The sequence below is a fragment of the Halichoerus grypus genome, chromosome 5 (assembly GCF_964656455.1).
Source record: "Halichoerus grypus chromosome 5, mHalGry1.hap1.1, whole genome shotgun sequence".
Taxonomy (NCBI): domain Eukaryota; kingdom Metazoa; phylum Chordata; class Mammalia; order Carnivora; family Phocidae; genus Halichoerus; species Halichoerus grypus.
In genome coordinates, this window is record NC_135716.1 from 27478568 (window position 1) to 27499917 (window position 21350).

Below are 21350 nucleotides of genomic sequence, written 5' to 3' on the forward strand. Positions count from 1 at the left end.
TCAGGTCATGATTTCAGAGTCCTGAGATCAAGCCCCGCATTGAACTCGTGCTGGGCTGGAGCCTGCTTAATATTCTCTCTCTCCCTCTCTGACTTTAAATCTCATTTTCATTCATTATTTTGCAAATGTTTACTGAGCACCTACCTTACTAAACCACTACTAATCTAGGCACTGAGGATACAATTTAAAAAACAAACAAAGGAAAAAAATAGTCCACGTGACAGCAGTTATATAATATATATTTATTTATTTATTTATTTATTTATAATTTGTAACGACTGAAACAAAACAGAACTAAAACCACAGCTTCTGGAAGAACCATTTGTTCTTGCTGGTCTTGTACATCTTGAACTTGACTTCAGCCCCTCGTCAGGCCTTGTATTTAAGAGCAGGGTTTCTGAACACATCATTGTTGCTGACAGGTTTGTCCAAGAGGATATCCACAGGGTACCCTGTGGGCAAGAGGTGATTGTATTTACAAACTTTCACAAAACATTTGATCTTTGACCTCTTCTTGCCCATGGCAGCTGTCACTTTGCTGGGATGCTGGTCAATTCCAGACACCAAAGCATGACCGTAGGGCTGATTTGAGGTGGCAATCCTCAGTATTCTTCACAAGGACCACTTCGCCTTGGAAGTAGCTTCTTGCCAGGACCAGCACCACGGTCCCAGTTCTCACGAACTTGCTCTTTTGACACCAACCACCCGAGCCTTATAACAGACAATAAACAATATGAATATTAATTTAAATAAAGCATTATATAGTGACAAGTGCTAGGGGATAAAGTAGGGAAGCTTAGAAAATATGAATATACGATATTTAATTTGAATGGTCAAGAAAGACTTTAAAAAATTACCATTTTAGTAAAATTCTCAAATGTAATTAAAAGGTCAGTCATGTCAATATCCATAGAAAGAACATTCTAGAAAGAAAAGAAGAGAGAGGATAAAGGCCTTAGGCATGTTTTTTTGTTTGTTTTCTGGTGAGTTACAGAGATAGTAAGGAGGCCAGTGTGTCTGGAGCAGAGTAAGAAAGAGGGTGGGTGCAGATTATGAGGTCAAGGATGTAATAAAGCAGATAAGAAGGATGGATGAAAGCCTAGAAAGTCTTTAGTTTTACTTTACAGTAGAGTATTTTGAGAAGAGAAACAGTATAATCTGATTTACATTTTACAAGGTTTGTGAATGTTATTTAGTATAGACTGAAAGACTCTCTCAAACTCATCATCTCACTCCTCTAAATTATCGCCTTATTGGATACTGATCATGTGAATACATTTTGATCATGATGTCCTACAAATATCATAGAAGTAATTTTCTAAATATTATTATTCCCTGCCTTATTTTTGATTAGCCTATTTCCTACTGCTGAAGTGTTCTCTAGATATAAAGAGTTTATTCATTAGGAATCACTTTCTCATTGGAAGACATTGAAACTGAACTCAAACTGTCTTAAGAATAAAAGGGAGTGTGGCTTTACTGAACCATATAAATACAATTAGCTTCATGCTTAGATCCTATTTTTCATAAGAAGTTATCAGTGCTTTATCCCTTATCTTTTCTGTAGATTTGTTTGCCTCTGTTTGTTGACTTCACTCTCTAAGAGGTTCTCAATACCTGGGAAAAATGATACCTGTTTGCCACACCAAGAAACATTCCAATGGCTTAATGAATCAGCAGCTTAAAATATCTTATCTTTATCAGTGACTATACATCAAACACATTCAGATTTTCTCTTTGGACATACTTGGTTGATATGGCCAATCCTGAGCCCAATACTATGGCCAAGAGGATAAGTTATCTACTTAATTGACATGAATTTAGCCCCACAATCTGGGAAAGTCAGATCATTGTGATTTACTGCCACAAGTCTGAATCACATATCTTATTCCTGTGGCCTGTGAAGAGCATGCTATTGTGACTTTCAGCCACAGGGATGAAGGGATGGCAGGTAATGAAAAATATCAGTTCTACATAAGAAGATTGGAGCGGTAATGTCAAAGAAACATATAGGAACGTTTAATAGGAGATTAAGACTATCAGTAACATAATCCAAAATGGGCAATGGTGGTGAGATTAAGGGGAATTTAGGAAACAATATAATGTTTTGTGTTATATAAAGCAATCTTGCATATGGTTGGAGTATACTTTAAATATTCCAAAGCCTAGGGGTGCCTGGGTGGCTCAGTCGTTAAGCGTCTGCCTTCCGCTCGGGTCATGATCCAGGCAGCCTGCTTCTCCCTCTCCCACTCCCCCTGCTTGCATTCCCTCTCTCACTGTGTCTCTCTCAGTCAAATAAATAAATAAAATCTTAAAAAAAAAAATCTTCCAAAACCTAATTCACTCTGCCTTCTGATATTTCACTTCATGTAAGAAGTATGTTTGACTTCTGGTATATTAAAAAACTAAGTGTGTGTGTGTGTGTGTGTGTTCATGTATGCATAAACTAACATAAATTAATATGGTATGCATATAGGCAAAAGCACATTGGTAGAGATTATGGCTCTTTTTCTAATAGCACAGGATCTAGCACATAGAAGATAATAATTTTTCAGTGAAGCCTTATTAAATCAGCTTGTGAATAAATGTTTCATATATGACCAAGAACTGTGAAGATTGTTTCTAATGTGTTCATTCTTGTACATAATAGCTTCTAATATGCAGTAATTCTTTCTTTTTTTAAAACAAGGACTTAAATCCTAAAAGGTTATGCACTTTAAAATTCCTCTAATTCTTTCCTTCTTTATTTACTTTTAAATTTGGAATTTAAATAAAAATATCTTAAATGTTAAATTATTAATACAGGATCAAAAGCAAGATTGAAAACGTGTATTGTGGATGTTTTAATTATATTTTTTATTCTATTTCTTTTCTTTCTGTCTCCTTTACTTGTGAGAAGAGAAACTAATTCTTACTTTAACTTTTTTAAACTGCTATTCTGGGGCGCCTGAGTGGCGCACTCAGTTAAGCATCTGACTCATGGTTTGGGCTCAGGTCATGAGATCAGGGATGTGAGATTGAGTCCAATGTTGGGCTCCACGCTCAGCATGGAGTCTGCTTGGATTTTCTCTCCCTCTCGCTCTGCTTCTTCCCCCACCCCCTGCTCACTCCCTGTCTCTCTCTCTCAAAAATAAATAAATCTTTAAAAAAGTAAAATAAAAGAAAGTGCTGTTCTACTCCCGGAAACAATATTACACTCTATGTTAACTAACTAGAATTTAAATAAAAATTTGAAAAAGAAAAAAAAAAGTGCTGTTGTATTCAGAATGAACTAAATTTGCCCTACTTCATTAAACATAATCACATTTATTCATTTTATATGAACACCTTGTGATTATTGTTTTACCTCCCTAAATTGTTTTATATAGACACAAAACACTTCTGCTTAACTTGATGATCCTATCTCTACCAAAATATTAGGCAGCTGTGACAGGATGCAATTTGTTTTTTTCTACATACTGGAGACTAAGATGGACTGATGTTACATGAACTTCCTAATGTTCCAAATTCTGATGCACACATTTTCCACAAACTGTTTCCAAACATAGGTCACTGGATATTTCTGAGCAGAAGATAATGAAATAAAATGAAAAAATGAAGACTTAGAGTTTCTCTGTAGTGGGTAGTGTGAAATCACAGTAATATATTTTATATTTTTCATTGGAAGGTTCATGTGAATCAGCCCACACATTAAAATGCAAAAATTTTGGGCGCCTGGGTGGCTCAGTTGTTAAGCATCTGCCTTCGGTCAGGTCATGATCCCAGGGTCCTGGGATCCAGCCCCACATCAGGCTCCCTGCTCAGCAGGAAGCCTGCTTCTCCCTCTCCCTCTGCCCCTGCTTGTGTTCCCTCTCTCGCTGTGTCTTCCTCTGTCAAAAATAAATAAAATCTTTAAAAAATAATAAAATAAAATGCAAAAATTTTATTGTCAAAGAATGCAGCAGAAATTAAATCATTAATTTCATTGGATGAACGCATGATCTTACTACCCTGAAAGATGTCTCTCTCTCTGGACTATACGCTGTATTTCAAAAGGAGAATAAACAAAGAAAGCCCTTGTTTATAAAACTTGATTTCCCACGAAAACATTCTTTAGAAGCAAAATTATCATTTTGTTCATTATTTGTAAGGACCTGACATTGCAGCAAACATATTAGGTATATTTATTGTTGCAAAACAAGTATGTGACCAATTTTCTTTACGGAGAGTAGAAGAGGTCATTTCTCTATTCTGTTAACAGGTTTCACTCACTATCTTTCCCCTTCAAAATATAATATTTTGGATCTCTATGTTAGAGATAAAGATCTGTCACTAATACACATACGACAAGTGCATTGCTTCTGATGTGACCTTTTTCTAAAGAAACCATTCCCATACACTGTCAGGCGTCTTTTCTCAGCAATCTCAAGATATGAACTCACTTGGCAAAAGGCTTTATTGTAGGGAACTTTGCACATTGTTTTCATTACTTTTAAGGTATTTTAAAGCCTACACAGCTGTAAAATTGTTTTATCTCCTCTTTTCTCCCCCAATAAGGATTAGCTGAAGTCCAAGAAGTATTATAAGCCTGATAAAGCTTTCAGTGCCTTTACTCTCAACTTGAAATGAGTCCAAATATCTCTAACTCCAACATATCAAACTTAAAGTATCTCAAAAAACCCAAGTGGCTCAAAAATCCTCTACCACCTTCAGGGCTGAAGCCCTCATCCCTCCAGCTGCTGGGAGTGTAGTCTCTCAGCTGAGTCTCTCTGAAGAAATTGCACTAAGTTTTAGAGAGCCACCTCACCAAGATTATGTGTCTTTCTGAAGAGGTAGTCCATATCCAATGCCTGGCCAGAATGGGCATGGTAAGGTGGGTTGAGGGTAAGAAACTGTTAAAAGGCTCAGTCGTTTTCCCTCCAATCATAACAACCTGGAAGAGTCATTTTTGCTCTGGTGGGATTGACTGGTCTTTGCCACAATGGTATACAGTTCTAATCATCCCTCTGCTCAGTCCTGTTTGTTGTTGTTGTTTTGTTGTGTGTTTTTTTAACTCTCTCACAGATGTTATTCCTAAAAACAATAAACTTCTTGCGTACAAATCTCTGTAGGGCAGCCTATTTCCCACAGAAGCTGACTAACAACACAACTTCTTTAAAGTAAGAATATGCAATTCTCTTTCTTCACAAAACCTTGAAATTAATGAAGAAAATCTTATATCACTACCTTCAGTATGTGAAATAATAGTGGACAGAATAAAAGTATTTGGCTGCTTTTGGGTGGAATTGTCACTGGGACTAAGTATACATTTATTACCTTAATTAGCTTTTAAATTATAATTCTAAGTCTGAAGTACAAAATAAAAAACAAACTGATATTGAGGCTATTTCTTTACACTTACGTATATTCTTTCAGTATTGACTCTTTAAAAAAAAAAAAAAAAACTGGTGAATTCACTTCTCTCTCTTCCCAACCCCCGTCTTTTCTGTGTGTGTGTGTGTGTGTGTGTGTGTGTTGGAGGTGGGAGGTAAGGTTTAAAATAAATTTTAAATTATACAATATTAGATTCAATTACGACATGTATTTTTAGCATATGCCTAAATTGTGTTCCTTTGATTTTATCAGTTTTTTTATTTTACCATTTTTTAAAGTTTATTTTCAGAGTTAAAGAGTTTTAAAATATTTGGGGGCTTAGTCACTTCCTTCCCCTTGTCCAGTTGTGGACATTTCCCCCCTACATCTTTTGTGTTTCTCATTATAAATGCATCTTTCAAATATTAACAAATTGGCTTCAGGAAGGTACTAATTTGCTATCCCATCAGCAATGTAGGAAAGTGCTCACTTTACAATGTTAATTATATACCATATTATCTTTTTTTTACTTTTGTCAATATAATGGATGAAATGCAATATATTTCATTGCTTATTTTACCTTCTAAAACTAACGATTGAAATTGAAAATATTTGTACATTTGTGTCCAACAAAATGATGGCATGACCTTTGGGCCCCTGCCACCATATAAATTAATATGAAAATTGCTCCTAAGCTACACCTGGATTAGTGTCTTGTGGTTGCCCAGTGGAAAGCAAGATCAACCCAGAATCTAGAATTCAGTTCAAATATTGAGATAGATGATGCTATCCAAGTACCAAGAGGTATAAAACATTTATTACTCACATTATAAGGTTTTCTTGGGAAAGTAAGGCAGACTTACACTAAAGTATAAAAATGACTGAATAGAGCAAAGAGGAGGGACACCTAGGTGGCTTGGTAGGTTAAGTGTCTGTCTTCAGCTCCGGTCATGATCCCAGGGTCCTGGGATCCAGCCCTGCATCGGGCTCCCTGCTCAGCGGGAAGTCTGCTTCTCCCTCTCCCTCTGCTGCTCCCCATGCTTGTGCTCTCTCTCTCTCTGACAAATAAATAAATAAAATATTTTAAAAAATAGAACAAAGAGGAACAAATGGCTTGGAATTTTATAGTGATTAGAGGGTAGTTTCAGGTTTAGAGTCCCCACTCATTGTCCTGGATTTTGTGTGGTTTGAACTTTCCACCAGAACCAAGGGAAGGAGTCTGTGGACTTGTAAATGGGCTTGCTAAGGTGTGGGACAAGAGATGTACAAGGAAGTCTTGAACTTGAAATATGTCAGCAGTCAAACAACAAAACTGCAATCAGACTCTGTCTTACAGTTAAAAATAAAGTGAAATAACAAGTGCTAGAAATAGAGAAAGAACTCAAAACTACAGAGGAAAGAGCATATTGACATCCTAAGAAGAGCCCAGAGTACTGTAAACCATGGAATTTGATTGACTGAGACCATTGAATGACTTTATGTCTTCACCCATCACCCAGTGACATTCCTCAAATTTTGAAGTGCTGTTACTCAACTTAAAAAGAAATTAGTAAATCAACCAACATCCTCAACCCACACCTTTAGCTAGAGGGATACCAATGGTGTTTGTCATCTACCTGTGATTTTGAGCTTTAAAAACTTACTCCTTTGAGAGAAATTGAAGACTTATATCTGAAACATATGAATTTTATAATCAGAGTTCAAAATTTACAACATACACTTAGTGCTGGAATATACAGCCAAAGAATTACTACAGAAACTGACTAAGGACTTGTGAAGTTTCTTGAACTCTGTAGGAAGCAAGCAAAGTGCAAGCAAAGTTTCTTGAACTCTGTAGGAAGCAAGTTGTAGAAACACACCTACAACTGAAAGACAAACTATAGAATCAATAAAATGATGGAGCTTATCTTGAAAGATTTAAAACAAAATCAAGAAATGAACCCAAAAAAGGCAGGAACAAAAGCCCAAAGAATTAACATCCATAGGACAATTTAGAATGCATAAAATACTAGCATATTTTTTCCTTTTCTTTTTTTTTTCTCCAAGTTTTTATTTATATTCCAGCTAGTTATTACACAGTGCATATTAGTTTCAGGTATAGAATCTAGTGATTCATCACTTACATACAACACCCAGTGCTCATCACAAGTGCCCTCTTTAACACCCATCACCCATTTAACCCATACCCCCCCCCCCCCCCGCCCCTCCAGTAACCATCAGTTTGTTTTTTACAGTTAAGAGTCTGTTTCCTGGTTTGGCTCTCTCTCTGTTTTCCCCTATGTTCATTTGTTTTGCTTCTTAAATTCCACATAAGAGTGAAGTCATATGGTATTTCTCTTTCTCTGACTGACTTATTTCACTTAGCATAATACTCTCTAGCTCCATCCATGTCACTGCTTGGCAAGATTTCATTTTTTATAGAATGTTTTGGTAAGTAGAAATGTTTAATGTTATTGGCAAATTAATCTTGGTCTCCTTAAGACTGAAGAGATGGACAGTCTCTAAAAGTCTTCGTGATCTGTGTAAGTAGAAAATCTTTAAGATTTTTAACAAAAGATCATAGGAACTTTATTCCCAATTTAAGACTCAGAGTCTCTTTAATGGGGGAGAATGAGTTAATTTGAGAAATGATTCTGGTATGATTGCTGAAAATTATATTCTAAGTTCTCCTCTTGGTCTTTCCCAAATAATCATTTAACAGTGTGACTATCCATTGGGAAACATAATTATATGGGAAACAAGAGAAATCACAATTTTATGGGATTGCTGCACACTGGCTCAGAATTTGAACTAACTCCTGAAAACTCAAATGTCATTGAGTTCCACCAGTTAGAAATTTTCAGAAATCAGATTAATGTTGTTTTGGCTTAGATCTGTTTCTCAGTGGACACATTGGTGTTTATCTTCCTTGTGTCTATTTCTCCAGTTCTAGAATACAATTGGAACATATATATTTAGTCCCAAGCATATCTGCACATACTTTCCCAACCCTTAAAGTGAGGATTATTATGGTATGAAAAACGAAGTACAAGTCTCCCAATTGTCTCTATAGACCAAAACAAAATATTACCCCATTTCTGGAGAGATTAAAGAGTTTAGTCCTATCATAAATAATTTTTAAGGATGACAAGTCCTATCAAATTTTCAAGTCTTGTAATTTTAAACTTCACATATATATCTAGGAGCAATTTGAATACATTTTTATGCAGTGTGGAGTATGCATCAGTGTTAACTTTTTGCATATAGGTACCCAGTTTTTCCAACAGAATATGTTGAAAATACTATTCTTTCTCTACTGAATGCCTTTGATCTTTTTTAAAAGTCAATTTATCAAAATCAAAATAAGGCTATTTCTGGTCTCTATTTTATTAGATTGATAGATTTTAAAGAACAGTTTTAGATTTACAGAAAAATTAAGAAGGTAGTGGAGTTCACATATACTGTCTTACTCAGTTTCCTTTATTATTCATATATTGGTGTGTTTCATTTCCTTTTTCTTAAGATTTTATTTATTTATTTGAGAGAGAGAGAGGGAAAGAGAGAGAACACGCGTGCAAGCGGGGGCAGGGAGAGAGACAAAGAGATTCCATGCTTAGTGCAGAGCCTGACTCAGGGCTTGATTTCAGGACCCTGAGATCATGACCTGAGTGGAAATCAAGAGTTGAACCCTTAATAGACTGAGCCACCCAGGCGCCCCTGGTATGTTAAATTTCTTAAAATTAATGAACCAATATTGATATTGATACATTATTATTGACTCAAATCCATAGTTTATTGTAATTTTTTTGGTTTTACCTAAAGTCTTTTTCTAGTCCAAGATCCCATCCAGGATACCACATTACCTTATGTCATCATGTCTCCATAAACTCCTCTTGTTTCTCAGACTTTTCTTGTTTTTGATGACCTTTACAGTCTTGAGCAATACTGGCCTAGTATTGGGACACTTGGGAGTCTCAGTTAAGCGTCTGCCTTTGGCTCAGGTCATTATCCCAGGACAGATCCAGTCCCGCATCTCATTGGGGTCTTTGCTCAACGGGGAGCCTGCATCTCCCTCTGCCTGCTCTGTCTGCCACTTCCCCTGCTTGTGCCCTCTCTCTCTCTCTCTGACAAATAAATAAATAAAACCTTAAAAAAAATACTGGCCAAGTATTTTGCAAGATGTGCCTATATTTTTATTTATAGGGCATTTGTTTTGTGATTCGATTGGGGTTATAGATTTTTGGGAGAAAGACCACAGAGGTGAAGGGAGATTTTCAACTCATCACATCAAGGGTGCATACCATCAACATGATTTACACTGTAGATATTGATCTAGATCACCTGGCTGAAGTATTGTTTGTCAGACTTCTACACTTTAAAGTTAGGCTTTGATCACTTTTCCACACTGTACTTATGAGAAAGAAGTCAGTATGCACAACCAAGACTTAAAGAGTGGGTGTTTATTATCCCCACTTTAAGGGCAAAGTATCTACAAAAATGATTTGGAATTCTTCTGCATCAAAGATTTGTCTCTTCTCTCCCATTAATTTATTTATTCAATTATGTATGTACATCAGTATCGACTCATGGATATTCATGTTATGTTTTGAGATGTTATATCTACTTCATTTTGGTGGTCAAATTGTCCCAGCTTTGGCCATTGAGAACTCTTTCAGTTGTCTTCTGTGTTCCTTTGTTACAGAACCATCAATGTATTTTTTGGAGATCAATGTATTTTTAAGTATCTTTATCATGGGGGTATGATCTTGTCCCATTTAACATAACCACTCATTACATTTTTAATTTTGACAACCATATTTTATTTGTTTTATAATGTCTCTTTGTTTTTTTTTTTTTTCCCCATTGTTGCCTTTTTCATGACATTGTATGATTTCTTTGAGGTCCTATTTTTTTTTTTACCTTTTTTTTTTTTGGTCCTATTTTCCATCTTTAAAAAAAAAAAAACATGATACTTTATCAACAGTAGCCAAATTATGGAAAGAACCCAGATGTCCATTGACTGATGAGTGGAAAAAGAAATAATATATTTATATAATGGAATATTATTCAGCTATAAAAAATGAAATCTTGCCAAGCAATGACATGGATGGAGCTAGAGAGTATTATGCTAAGTGAAATAAGATTGGATGGAAGAAGAGAATAAAATAGAAATAGTAAAACATGTTAAGTAAAAGTAAACTTACATTTGGCATTATCTTCTTATCCCTCTATCATCCTGTTTGGTTGGTTATACTCAGTATAACATACATTTAAGTATTTATGTTTTCTCTTATGAAACTGAAATTTCAAATATACTTCACATTCAAATTAGTGAAAAAAAGGCAAAATATAACTGTTAGATATACATTGTCCATTAAATATGCATTACACTTTTGTATGAATGTTCTATTTTCTAAAATCTTGATATTTTGACTTTTTAATCTTTCTAAAAATATATGCTTTTGTATCTCTTGTTTTAAAAACTCTTGTGATTTCAAGGAATTTACTTTCTCATTTTGTTGCTTTCGTAGTTTGCTATGCAACTTAAATATATACTCAGCCCTGATTTGTTTTTTCTATTTTAACTCTTTACTGTCATTTCCTTCACATTATTAAAATTACTGTATTTATGAGAAAAAGATATACACGGTGATCTTAGTCAAAGGTAATATTACTTATCATTCATTGTATTATTAATAATTAAAATTAATCTTTGCATTATTTAGTCTATGCATATTCATTTTGGTTTTAGAATTTAAAAAAATTGAAATGTCATTACTGTAGGAATGTTATGATTTTATTATAAAATTGCAGGAATGTAACAGCTTGTAGAGTACCAAAAGTGCACATCAGACTGAAACCAAATGCATTTATTAATCATTGGTTCCTTTAGTTAGCCTCCCAGCATCTCATTTTTCTGATACACAAGCTTTAAACATATAGGTGATATTTTTAAATTAATGAAAAATTCTGTACGTTTAATTTTGTGGACTGATAATCTAAAGATAGATCAATATATCTTTTTCATGGTCAAAATATTGGTCTGGCAATTTAGGTCTGAAAGCAGTTATTACATTTTGATACAAAGAGAATTCACTGGTTCAGTTTGTACCAAGGGGAAAAAGAGGGTAGAGGCAAGGAACAGTGAAAGGAAAAAAGAGAAGAAGGAAATGAGAGAGACCAGAATGAAGATATGATTTCACAGTTTACACTAATGTGTTAGAGATTTTTGACACAAACTTACCCATGGAAATATGCTATCTAGATCAAACTTAGGTGCTAATAGTTCTAGTATTACTCAACCTTCTATACCAGTGTCATGTAGCAGTAGAAGCTCAACTTTATTTGAAAACAATCTGAATATTGTACCAATAGATTATGAGGATAAGACAGTAGACTTTGGCAATTAATGTATTAGTGAATGGAACAATGGCTCCCTGTGGACACTAGACAGAAGGTACACATAGATACATAGCACATTTCAGCAATGACAATAAACCAATGGTCATCTGTTCATACAGCATAGAAAGAAGTAGATAATTTATAATCTCAAAAATAGGTTAAAATATATATATATGTATCTAGGGAGGTATGTATATTTTTACTGATTTGTAAATATAGAAAAATAATCTAAAAATAATGTGAGGGTACCAATTTCTTCCTAACCTAAGTAGATTTATTTATAAATGTATCAATATTGGCCCCAAACAGACTGGTTCTCACTGTCAGCAGCTGACTTCATTAATGTGGAACTTTTTAAGAAGTAGTGAAATGCTTGCTTGTGTTCTAAAAATAATGTTTAAGAAGTTGCATTTTTCAACTATTTTTTTGTGCGAGTGCTGTTAACTGTGCTGAGACTTCCCTCTTCTTAATGGGGGGTAAAAAAGAAAAGACCAGTATGATAAATGAGTGTGTGAGGGAGAAAAATGAAATCACAAAAATTGTAGAGTATAAACTCTATCCTTTACTCTCCACAAGTTGTGCTATGCTCCAATTTGAATGAAGGCGGGGAATCTACAAATCATACTTAATTATTAATTTAGCTACCTGTCTTCCTCATAATTTAAGGACCCTTGGTTAGAAGACAATATAGATATTTCCTGAGCATTTAAAAATCGAAACTATTCATACTGAAAATGGGATTAAAATGGCCAACCTAGAGCATACATATTGCCTAAATTTAAGCTATTCAACAAGCTGTGTCAAGTTAGCTTTTCTAATTTTTTGTGGTTTCTCTTTCCCATTTTCCACCCCTTACTCCTCTCAGCTCACTTCTCATTCAGAATTCATACTGTGTTTATAATACAGATATCATAATGAAAGTAAAGGCAAAATTCAACCAAAATGCCTTGTATTAAAAAAATGAACCCTTTAGTACCCAATCTTCTCAATTAATAATTTCAAATCATTATAAAAAGAAAATATAAGAAGGAGAAAACAAATCCTTTATAAAATACTGTTAACATTTGCTACATCTACTTCCAGGTTTGTTTCTTTGTTTTCTGATTGTATTCAAACAAGATATACTGAAGAAAACACTTTGTAGGGGGTGGTTGGCTTAAATAACCACTTTTGTCTGAAAATCACCCTCTCACAGGACTGGTAAAGACCACCATATTTGTATTACTTAGTCTGCCACACTCTCTGGCCATGATTTATGATAGGATTGGTCATCTGCTGAAAATAAGGTTAGTGACTCATGTTTTGGTGATTTGAAATTATGAGTGAGGGATTCTAGGTTCTTCTGAACATTTTTTAACTTGTAGTTATTTAAATGTGGCCTGCTGTCTTTTACCACATACTCACAATAACCAAACTGTTCAAACTGCTGAAAAATGAGTAAATCAGCTGTGGATAGGGGAGGGAAACTTTTAGATTATATCCCAAGAGAAAGAAATGAAAGAGTGGCTTTCTGAACTCAAGAACATGTTCCCATTCCTCATTTACATCTTTTGGGAGATTACAATACTTTCTTACATGTAGTTTAGTAAACTGTTCATTAGAAGTTTCATTTTCTTGCTTAGAGTGTCTCAAATTTGTTTCTTTACTTGGAACAAACAAATCTGAAATGAGATACATTTTACTTTGTAACTTGCTTTTATTCAGCTTTAAAATGTAGGTATTGTTGGTGCTAGGGAAAACTAATATCCCTGAATTGATGTGTAAACTCTATCTTTGAAAATACAAGGAAAAAAAAATTCATAGCAGGAAACCAGTCTTTGCAAATATTTTCATATACTAATACACATAATTAAGAAAATGGGTATTAATTAAACATAAGCACACAAAATAATAATTTGCCAATAATAGATGTATGAACAGAAGTCTAACTGTAGACTTTATTAGAATTTCTGCTTAAGGACTTATTTCAATGTAAATGTATTCAGATCTTGGCTAAGCTAAACAAAACAAAGGATAATGTTTTAGCCTATTTATTCATAAAACAGGTTGATTTCATGTGTTTGTTTTAAGAGGTTAATCATGGCATTATCAAGGGGAAAATTTTCCAATTAGATAGCCAAGGTAATAATCCAGGAAGAGCAAGATCATTTGACCTCAAATTATATCTCACCTTCCTGAGATGTCTGCATGTACTTGAGATGGAGCTACCAGGAAGAAGCATTTTCCAACTGAGCTGGTGCATCTTGTGATGGCTAGTCAGAAAAGGATTTCAAATAGTTTCAGTCTGGTAACTTAACTGTTTCTTGCCCAACACTCTTTATTCAATGTATTAAAACAATATAAAGAGCTGGGGGTGGGGGAGTGACAATATGCACAAGTTGAGCCATGGAAAACTATTATACACTTTCTATAAATAAGGGTATAAATACTGCCTCCTTAAGGTGACATAAAATGTTATGACTTTCTCTGAAGAAAGTTTGTACCAATTTGCTTTCAATGAATATTTTATGAAAATGGCTATGTGCATTTCATTCTATGAAACCTGCTTGAGTGCCTCAATCTATTAGGTTTCATTGTAATTCATTTTATTACAATAATGTGTTATAATGTGTTATTACTTTATCTTAGAAATTTCATTTATTACAAATGAGAATAAATGTGTTTCCATGCTTATTGCCTGAAACATACTGGAGGCCCAGTAGATATATCCTGAGTAGATGGATTGATTACTAGACCAGGACAAGACTGGATGGATGGATAATTATTTATTATTATTTTACCTCTACTTTTCAAAATCACCTGCTCAGGTACTTTTATTTCTGTACTTAGATTTTTTAATTAATTAATTTAAAAAGTACCTTAGATACAGCATGTGACTTTTAACTGCATTTACATTTATACTTTATGGAATTTTAAAATATTTTCTCATTACATCTAATCTTTTTTTAATTATTATTACTTTGTTTTTATACTTGAAATGTCCTGCCTTCATTGAGACTGGTTATAACCTAAACTTTTTTTTTATATTTAAATCATTAACTTACCCCAATTTACATTATTAATGAATCAAGTTACTTATGACTCCATTTGGCCACAATGAAAATAATAGTTAAATAAATGAACTTCCCATAATTCATAGATTTGAATAACCACTTTAGCTAATACGTTCATCTTTTGGAGATTCCTAGCTTATTAGGAAGAATTTCTTTATTTTTCCTATTTCCTAAATAAATTTATTTTATAAGGCAATGTGTAAAAGCTTCAGAATTCCAAAGGACAGACATCAAAACATCAAACGGCATTTTTAACCAATTTCATTTTTAAAAAGAAAGTAATTTTAAAAAGTAAGTTAGACATTACTCTTCTTAATTTTTCAGGCCTATTTTGGTAAATTTTTTCTTTCAGAACCTCAAAAGTAAAGACTAATCTGTCTTAGGAGAAACAGATGGAGAAAAGCTCATCCATACACAAGCTCCCAGAACACTCTTTTTCCAGGGTGAAATGACATGGTCAGTTGCCTCAATAAGCAAGATGATTGACAACAACAGCATTCAACTCAAATTTCTTATTTGGGGTATGAGTTTCAGGCCTCCTTAGTGCTCCAGTAAAAAATTTTATTTTTGTAAAATCTATGCATAATCTCTTAAATTGTAAAGCAAGACTGAATCATCTTCAGAATGGGCCTGTAACAGCTGGAACATTAAGGAGTCTTTTATTCTGGGCCTGTGACAAACACAAACATCATAATTCCCATGACTCCAGAGTAGTTTCCATCCACATCAAATAAACATGTTTTATTTTTATTTTTTTTTTTAAATCTCCAGTTAACTTATGAGCTATTGAAGTAAAAATATACTTGGTGATTTGAAGCTGAAATTTTCCTATATATGCTCCACATTTTACATGTGTCTTTTCTGAAATTTTCAATTTATATAACCATTGCTCTTTTTACTGGAGTATTTTGATAATGACAATTAAGTGTCCTTATGTGGCAAAAGAAGGGTCGTCACCTTGTCAGCAACGTACTTCACAGCTGTGTAACTCAAATCAGGCTGCAGTTTACAGGTGGTTACTGTATAACTGCAAATACCCATAGATTCTCTTTTTAAAAAGACTGTGGTTGTGTCTTTTTCTCCACTAATGACAACAAACAACCTCCTGGGGAGTTTCTCATTGTTTTTTTCTCTCAGTAACTTTGATCTTTGTCCTTTATTTCTTTCTGAGTCATTTATGCTACTGATAGTGACATATTACCTTACCCTTGCACAATCAATAATAAGGTGGTTTAACACTGGCTCTTCATGTACAAATTAACTTTCAGCAAATTTAGCCAGGATGTAAGAGATGGAAAGACCACCTAAAATACAGAATGACCTTGAATTTTTACATTTGATGTTGCAACAGAATAATCCATTACTATAAAGAAGTTGTATTTATATTTCTTTACTAGGTAAAGAAACATATTCTCAGAGTTAATACCCAAGGTGACACAACAGATAATTATCAGGTATTACACCCAAGGTTTCCCATATAGTATGATCTTGCTTTAAAATTATGGTATCATAAGGCACAATATGGTTCTGTAATGTTTTTGCATTTTCATTTAGCTAATCTAATTCTTTTGGTTAAAGTCTCTGTAGTACTATTATTTTCCCTAGATATCTCTTTATTTTCTTCTCACTGTTTTGATATGACTGTTTTGTATTAATAAGGAACCTGAGTTCATAAATTGCTTTAAGTTCATAAGGATGTAAAGTTCTTAGTAAATTGCCTAGAAGAAGGGTCTCAGCATGGGAGCAGATCGAGCAAACTTTGAGTGATACGTTCATGGTAGCAAGCACCAGCAATTACAATTAGCAACTACTACTCTAAGTTGTACATTATGCTAACATACAGAATATGGCTAAATTTCTCCTAAAAGGAAGGTCCACAAGGAAATTTGTGCATGTGTTAGAACACTTGACTTAAGATACCTATAAAAGCAGAGCATGTGTGTGTGTGTTTAAATTAACATGCAGACAGAATCTAAACAGCCTTCCCTATGTTTACTGGCAGTAGTAAAGCCACAAAATGCACTAAAATAAAGAATAGGATTTCAGGCAACAGTAAGTTGATGTGATGCTATAAACAGTTATTTATGACAAAAGCAATTCAGAAGAATCTTTAATCTCAAGGTGAAGTCTGTATATCAACTTGTATTGCTATGGTTTAAAAAATGGTATGATATTCCAAGCCTGAATATATGCCATTATATAGTAGTTTAAAGAATTGAAGAACATTTATTGCACTAGAGTTTTTTGTTTGATTTTTCCAATGTTTTGTCAAAGATGCCTCTTAAGTTGACATATCCTATAAGTAAGAAATACCTTGCTTTTTTTTTTTCCTTAATTATCTACATGGAAGTTTTCAAGGCTGGTCTAAAAAAGTTAGTGTCACTTTTAAAGCATGTACATTAAACTAATTTCTATTATTAAGATTTCAACTTCTATTTTAAGTTACAGTAAACTTTTTAAAGTAATGTCAATCATTCATTTGAATTCATTTTCCTGTCACAAAATAGATTAAATGTCTTATCTGAAACTGTGACATAATAGTAAGGGTTGTTGATTATTGGGATTATAAAATAGAATGGATTATGTTAGAGTTGATTCAGGCATGACGTTAAGGATTTTTGTACTAGAAGAACAAGTTGTAGGTAAGCTAATATTGGTCACATTATCTCCTGTAACTTTAAAAGAACTTCATGAAAATCTCAATAAAGTTTAGAATCAATGTACAAGTAGTGAGGACTACAGATAATTTTTACATAACTTTTCATTTGCTTTCTTAGAAATGTATTTAATGTTTACTTTTGTCTGCAGTAAATTTAATTCTACCACTTGAACTGTTACCATATTTCAGAAATACGATATTCCTATCTTGTCAGTGGGAATTTAATACCTTTGTGTTATTATTTTATAACATTTTATGAGTGTTATTACCATTCATTATTAGTAGAGATCAATCTTGCTTTAGATTTACTGAAAATTAGTATTAAAAGCAAATGATTTTATATTTATTTATATTGCCATTATATTTTCAGATACGCATCTATAACAAAAGTAATTTTCTGCCACAAGTAATAAAAACTGTATGTATGATAACTGCAAGGTATATTATGCCACTTCCAATGAACCCTATAAATATGTACACGTATAAATGCATTGAATTACTTATACATCAATATTTCAAATATATACATATAATACATATGTATGTATAAATAATGAAGTATTTTTGATGTCCTAGAACATAAAAGTTCTTAGGGAAATCTTTTGGATTTCATAATGCTCTAAAGCCTGAATAAGGAAGCCAAAGTTGATATATTCTTTGTCTCTCAAAACAATACAACTAAATAACTTTTCCATGATTTTATAATCATTTTAATAGCTACATTTTATTTATAAATACTTCAAATTTTCAAGACTTTGGACCTTGTATATCTGACCTTCCCAAAAGCAAGTCCTGCTACTGCCTTTCTTAGTCACTACTCATGTGGTCTTTGCTTTAGAAATTTAGAAATGAGTATGTAATGGTTTGAGGAGTGAAATATGATGACTAGTTATTTAATAGGGAATTTAACTTCTTTAAGTTAAATTAAAAGTACCAGAAGTTGAAGATCAGCTATATGTTAAAATATACAATAAAGTTAATTCATAGGTATCACTGACTCCATGAAAATAGAATATTTAAGACATTATTTTAAATTCAGCTAAACTCTCTAACTGGAAACACTACATAGAGCTGAATTGTTCAGACAACTTAGGTCATCAGCTTTATTGGACTTATTAAAATAGTCAATCAAAGGTTCAATTTAAACATTTTCATATGAAATGAGACTCTTTTCAACAAACTCATCCACTCTTTTTTTTATATCTTTATGTTTGGTGATGGAACAAAGGGGGAAGAGATATGTAAAGAAAAACAATATAGTTGGTTCTGAATTGCAATTGTAACGAAAGTTACAAAACTGTAAAAATGTATTAGAAATTATAAAATTGAACATTTTCAGTGGGTCAGTTTTATACTATATAAATTATACCTCAATAAAACTGAAAAGTGATCTAGGGGGAAAAAAAAAAAAAGAAAATATCCATCCTGACAGGCAAGATTATGTTAATGTTGGACTAACCAATGGAAAGTAGTTACTGAGCAAAAGCTTTAAATTCTTTGAAATTTGGAACATTTCATTGGCTCAGTTGGTTAAGCATCTGCCTTTGGCTCAGGTCATGATCCCAGGATTCTGGGATCTAGCCCCCAGTCAGGCTCTCTGCTCAGTGGGGAACCTGCTTTTCCCTCTCCCTCTGCCATTCACCCTGCTCCTCCTCTCTGTCAAATAAATAAATAAAATATTTTTTAAAATAATAAAAATAAATAAGTAAATGAATTCTTTGAAATTCAAGGACTATAAACTAAGATCTTCTAAAGCTATTTTAATAAAAGTATTTGCATACTAACACTGGATATGCTAATTATAAATTATTGTTACCTAATTATTAAAACACTGAGACTTCAGACTTTGAGCAGGTTCTTAACTAGTAATTTACTAAAAATAATATTCTCTCAAATTTTCTTAATTTGTCCTCATACGTCCATGCTACAAAACAACACATTAGGAAAATAGAAAATACATGATAAGAATTTAGACTGATGTTCAAAAATGTCATACGTAATGACAGTTCAGATAAATGTCTACAAATTCATACACTTAAAACAGAGCTTTTGAGGGCCACCTGAGAAGAAGAGATGGGGAAATAAAAGAGCTCCAATCAATTAGAATATCTTTTGTGACAGACCTGCTATGAATAGCTGTCCTCTACCCTCTGTGTAAAGTTACCAAAGATAATTCTTTCTGGAAGGAATACTGACTCTAACACTATGTATAGTATGTATGTATTATTTCTGTAATAACATTACTTTCTCTTATTTTTACTCAAATATAATTTCTTAAATGTGAGATAAATGGTGGCATTCATTCATTTTACCAGTTATCTCAAATAATTCTATGGCCTTTTATTTATATCTCAGCCTCTAGTGAGTAACTATAACTGATAACATTAAGACAGTCCCCTTTAACTGTACTGATTAAACTTCCTGAAAACATTTTGGATTTCTTCAAAATCCTGTAGACCCATGGAATGTGTAACACTTTAAAATTGTTGGTCATTTTAGAACGGATGCATATGCACAATTGGGATGAAAGGATGGCCAGCTTCCAGTATTAAAATTCTTATTTTCTCAAAATAGTCTAGTGAAAGCAAAGAGCATTCTAACTTCTGAGTCCTGAGGTTTGAGAGTCTGATGAGCATATTTAAATCAAAGTACTCCAAAGTGTGAAATTATAAACTAAAATAAATCTCAAATTAGTGGAATTATGGATATTTGGGGGAGATAAAGGATAGTAATTTTAACAGGATGATAAGAGTCAGCTTATACATTCTTAGATCATCAAATTGCAAAATAAAAATTTCGCCAGGTCGTCCTATTGCCTCTCTTCTCCTTTTATTCTAATGCTATTTTTGTTGTTGTTGTTGTTGTTTATTAGCTTCTCTGACTTTGCCATCTTTTACCCGCGCTTCCCCTTTAATGGTAACTTTATGAATTTTAATGCCTCACTTTCCCTTTCACCTTTCCCAAGACCATCATATCATTCATATATTTCTTTTGGTTTTCCTAGTGAAAAATCATTATATTATTATGCAGTGATATATTTTATAAATTCACTTAAGTACATATTTTCTTTTACTTTTAAATGATGTTTTCGTATTCAAGGTTTGTAAATACTCTTGCCTAAAAGCAAGAAGTAAGACACTAGCTTCCTTCCTAATCATTGCCACAGGTTTATATTAGCTGAATTTACACTGAATCACATCCAAAACAGGATCACAGAAAAAAAAAAATGCTGTATGACGCCTGCTGTTGTAATAATAGATTTTAGGCTGAGGAAAATGAAAAAAAGTATTATTTCATTGCTTTAGACAGGATTCTTTATATCGTAAGCAACTGAATAAATGTAGTCAACCATGTAGTCAACAATGATGTTTCCCTCTCATAACATTGTGGGATGTGGTGTTTACCACTGAAATTGCTTCCAGTTGCCAAATTTGATAGATTTTGACTCTTTAAATATATTAATTCCTCCGGGGGGCCTGGGTGGCTCAGTCTGTTAAGCATCGGACACTTGGTTTCAGCTTAGGTCATGATCTCATGGGTTCTGAGATACAATTGCGTTGGGCTCCTTGCTCAGTGGGGAGTCTGCTTGATTCTCTCCCTCTGCCCCTCCCCCACTCGTGCTCCTGCTCTCTCTCAAATAAATAAATAAATCTTAAATATATATATATATATATAAATCTCTAAACTATTTTAAAATTCTGAATCTTCATTTAAATATACGCATTCAGAACTTCCTGTTTCTGCTAGGACATACAAAGAGCTTGAAAAACATCATGTCCATCCTTCCATCCAGAGAAAAGCTGAACAAATTGAAAATCAACAACTCTGCTTAGATATGCCAGAGAATGGAGGTTACATGACAAAGTCATACCCCTGCCTACAACTAGAGGTACAAGCAAATACAGAGAATCACAGCTTACCAGGAG

At 33.4% G+C, this 21350-nt stretch overlaps 1 pseudogene; it reads right to left on the reverse strand.

Annotated features, from left to right (window-relative positions):
- Window positions 1–294: 294 nt before the first annotated feature.
- The window catches only part of LOC118528968 (large ribosomal subunit protein eL27 pseudogene), a 48140-nt pseudogene continuing 27084 nt past the window's right edge, over window positions 295–21350 (reverse strand).